The sequence below is a fragment of the Limulus polyphemus genome, unplaced genomic scaffold (genome assembly GCF_000517525.1).
Source record: "Limulus polyphemus unplaced genomic scaffold, Limulus_polyphemus-2.1.2 Scaffold341, whole genome shotgun sequence".
Classification (NCBI taxonomy): domain Eukaryota; kingdom Metazoa; phylum Arthropoda; class Merostomata; order Xiphosura; family Limulidae; genus Limulus; species Limulus polyphemus.
In genome coordinates, this window is record NW_013665951.1 from 314,820 (window position 1) to 319,782 (window position 4,963).

Genomic DNA, 4,963 nt, shown 5'->3' on the forward strand with positions numbered 1-4,963 from the left:
CTAAGTCTTTAATTTAATACTAGTTACTAAATAATTTAATAGGTAATTATTAAACATTGTGTCTGTATTGTTAATAACTACAAATTGTAATTATTATGACTAATATGTACAATTAAAAATGTTCAAACTGAGTAAGTATTATATTATAACATTATTATAATTTTTTTAATGTTGTGTGATCAATTTTAATTTAATTAATTTTTAAATAGTACATTTCCTGCAGGTAAGCTTTAAGTTTCGCAGGATGTATTGGTGGTATTAATAAATAAGGAATTGCCCCCCAGTGGCACAGCGGTATGTCTGCGGACTTACAACGCTAGAATCCGGGTTTCGATACCCATGGTGGGCAGAGCACAGATAGCCCATTGTGTAGCTTTGTGCTTAATTACAAATAAACAAATAAGGAATTAAAAAAACAACAACAAAGGAATATATGTATGTATGTAATCATGTACATATCTCGGCTTTTACTAAGTTCGTTAAGTGAACAAATTAATTATACAAGCTAAGACTCGTCCAATACTTCTAAGTATTTACGGACAACCAAATAGACTCACGTGTTACTCATACTTCAATTAATATACAACTGATTTAGTGAACTATTTTTTTGGTGCTTTGGCTGTCAGACTGCTGCAGCTTTAATATCATGAAACTTTATGATAATGTTATCAACCTTATTATCTTAGTAACGCAACAGTAACTTTCAAATTAGAGTTTCGAGACACTAAGTTTCAAACGGGAGCAGTTTCTTCGTAGTGGATTCCTACTCCGGTTAAATTCCACACAATATATTTTAGAGGTTCGTTTTCAACCTTATTAGTTCACACACTTCTCCAATATTTAACCACATCATGACCTAACTCCTCGTGGCTAAAAGCTATAATTATACCTTTAGGCTGCTTATTGCTTACACAAGTTGAATAGGTGCAGATATTGTAAATACATTGCTATTAACTTGTATTACGTAGCCAAGTAGTCATTACCGTCTAAAAAAAAAACAACAAAAGAAACACATTTTAATTTATTCATGGTATCCTAAACCATCGAAAACTCCAATAGTAAAATATTCCCAACCGACAACCTAGTGAGAAATTTATAATCATAATAAAAATGTAATTGTAATACTGTAAACATTTTAATATTACGAGTAAATATGTTATCAGGACATCAAATATATATTTTTATTATGCATTTATATTGTACAGTTTGTATATAACAAATATTTATCAAACACATCGTTAACTCCACCCAAGACATAAAATTCGGGTTATTAGTCTCGTCTGTATATAAACGTGTGTTTGTATTCCAAATTCTCGAAATTGGATATATTGATATGTTTCAAGTATCACAGTTACAGACAAAAATTTCAGAGCTGAACTAAAGATATTCCTGCCATGCCACAGAAGGTAAACAACATAACTTTGCCTCTTTGGGGGGCGAAGTCCCTGCGTACAGTTACCTTCCGAGTAGTTCAGAGTTGAGGTCTGTGTAAATATATTTACAAAAAAGAAAAGACGATTTCAGAAACAAACTGATGTATTTAATTAACAAATAGAAATTCTGCGTCAGTTTGCAAACAAGTTAGGCGCCAAATTTATCGCAGCTCTTGCCTTGCCCTTGGATGACTTTATACTCGAGAACCAAGGTCGTGTAGCGATCACTTGTACGTGACTCCAAAGTCGGCTTATCTTACTTTTTGTTATGTTCTTTCCGTTCAAGGGATAATCCGAATCTGCCTGACTAATTCCTGGATACTCTAAACGTTGCCTTTAAATCTGGAACCAATTTCATGTCATATTCTTGAGCTATTTGAAAGCTGTTAAAACTCAGTGACGGATAGAACGAGAGAGAGAGAGAACGCCAAGGAAATCCAACTCTTTGAAAGCTGTTCACACTCAGTGACGGATAGAAAGAGAGAGGAGAGAACGCCAAGGAAATCCAACTTTTTGGGCGGGGATAGTAGAGAAAATAATTATTTCACAAAGACACTCAAGTTCTGGAACGGTAATCAAACGTTTATCTGATGTGTTCTGCGTGACAGCTCGTGACATATACGGAAAAATAGCGTCACCAGCACGTGCACTCAAGAGTAGGAAATGTCTTAGTAATTTACTGATAAAATGACGTCGTCTTAGAATTATGAACGTGGACATATCACTAAACGGTGTTCATGAAGCGTTTGTTAGCTCATCAGTGTTTTGGTATGTAAACAGGTGAAATTTTTGAAATATGTTATCCTTTAAAATGAAGTTTTTATTTTTTTTGTATTCATTACTTACTTTTTCTTCCGCAAAGCTACATAATTGACTATCTGCATTGAACGTTTATCAATATATAGTTAACTATGACAATAAAATGTTCGAGAGCTCCCCCCCCCCCAATGGCACAGAGTTATGTCTGGGGACTTGTAGTTCTAGAAACCGAGTTTCGATACCCGTGGTGGGCATAGAGCCTATTGTATTTGTTTGTTTGTAATTAAGCACAAACCTACACAATGGGCCATCTGTGCTCTGCCCACCACGGGTATCGAAACCCGGATTCTAGCGTTTTCAGTCCGCAGATATACCGCTGTGCCACTGGAGGGAGGGGCTATTATGTGGCTTTGTTCTTAACTGCAAACCACCATAGCTTCTTAAAGTAATCTATAAAACATAGTATTCAAAGATATTAAATATAATAAATAATTTTTGTATGCTCGAAAATATTGTATTTTTTTAAATGAATGATTCGTTATTTGCCATGGTATTAAGTAAAGTTAAGGAGACTTGAAAGTGACAAATTCCATCATAAAGCGCCCCGCGGTAGAGGACAAAGCGCACATAGCCTATTGTAGAGCGTTGCCCTAAAATAAACAAGCCATCTTCAGCGATCTGTAATAACCTATATCACGAATATGTAATGTTTTATATAAAATCAGCAAGAGAGCTGAAAAAAAAAAACCCACAAAAAAGCAGAGTTGGTCGTTTGGAATTGGGTGTTCGTTTGAAATCATTACGTCCCCAAGGGGATCAGCGGTAACTTTAGGGACTTAAAACACTAAAATCTGGGGGTTTGATTCCTCGCAGATAACCCATTATGTAGCTTTGTCAGAAATTCACAGTTTGATGATCCGATAGTCAATAATTTGAAATTATTAAAACAAATAAGCTGGTTGTTCTTATTACCGTGACTGCAAACTGAAGAAATACAAGAAACTGTTTTGTCGATATAGATGGCTTTGTAGTTACTCAAGGTATATGTAAAGAGGATCCATAATCTGAGCAAGGAAGGAAATTGGAAAAGTAATCTGTGAGAAAAGGTTTCCGTGGTTCTATGAATGTAATTTCTGACTTGAATTCTCCGTTTTCTTAGAAATTGAATGTTGGCTGACTGTTAAGCACAAAACTACACAATTTGTTATCTGTGCCGTGCTCAACCACGGTTTTCGAAACCCGAATTTAATGATAACACAGGCCTGCGATGGTTTTATTGTCTAGAAATTTTTACCTGTTCTACACTAATCTCTGTACGCTGAATCCGAAAATGATATCCATTTTTCTCCATCACGTAAAGATTTTTCACAAAAAATGATAACACAGTAAATAAATGAAAAACCACAACACGTAGTTTTGAGACTAAAAGACGTAGATTTCAAAAATAAATCAGGATGCATATTCGTTTGACATCAATGTTCTTCCCTTTTCTTCAGTTTTTTTTTGTATTTTTATTAACAAACATAATAATAAAAAATGTTCATTGTTGTAAACGAAATAATAATTTGATCTAAATAACAGTTGTTTTTTTTCTTCCCTATTTGTAAAAAATCCTTACGTTATAGAAAAAATTAATTTTTGAAATCTGCGTAGCTGAATTATGGAAAATCCATTGTTAAAACCAAAACAACTTTTATAAATTTAAATTCGCAGGCTTATGTAATAATTAACGGAAATTTTGAAAGTGTCCGTTTACCTAATTGGTCCTCATTATATATTTGTCAGAAACACACGCGGTATAGTTTCCAAAGAACTTAAATAATAACTCATATTTCAAAGCCGGTTTGTGAAAAAAAAAGTTTCGGAGTGAATATAAAGAGAGATCGAACACATGTTGGAAGTTTAGCGCCAAGTTACGTTTGAAATGTCTGGTATAAACTTCCAAAGAAAGTGTAAAGAACAGTATACATTTTCTTAAGATATGCGGATGTTATAAATTGGTTATTGAGACTGTTAACTCTGTATATCTACAAAGAACAATTTATCGTTATCTTCGGTTTTATAGATGAAGTTTGAGATTTTCGATAGTCTTGAAAATGTATTACAATGAATGTTGTTGTAAAATACATTTGTACTAACTATAAAGTAAAATAATATTGTACTAACTATTACTTAAAATGCGTATGTACTAAATATAAAGTAAAATACACTTGTAGTAACTATTACTTAGAATATGTGTATGTACTAACTATAAAGTAAAATACACTTGTAGTAATTATTACTTAAAATATGATTGTACTAACTATAAACTTGTAGTAACTATAAAGTAAAATATGATTGTACTAACTATAAACTTGTAGTAACTATAAAGTAAAATATGATTGTACTAACTATAAAGTAAAATACACTTGCACTAACTATAAAGTAAAATACTCTTGTACTAACTGTAAAGTAAAACATACTTGTAGTAACTATAAAGTAAAATACACTTGTACTAACTGTAAAGTAAAACGTACTTGTAGTAACAATAAAGTAAAATACTCTTGTACTAACTATGAAGTAAAACATACTTGTAGTAACAATAAAGTAAAATACGATTGTACTAACTGTAAAGTAAAACATACTTGTAGTAACTATAAAGTAAAATACACTTGTACTAACTGTAAAGTAAAACGTACTTGTAGTAACAATAAAGTAAAATACGATTGTACTAACTGTAAAGTAAAACGTACTTGTAGTAACAATAAAGTAAAATACGATTGTACTAACTG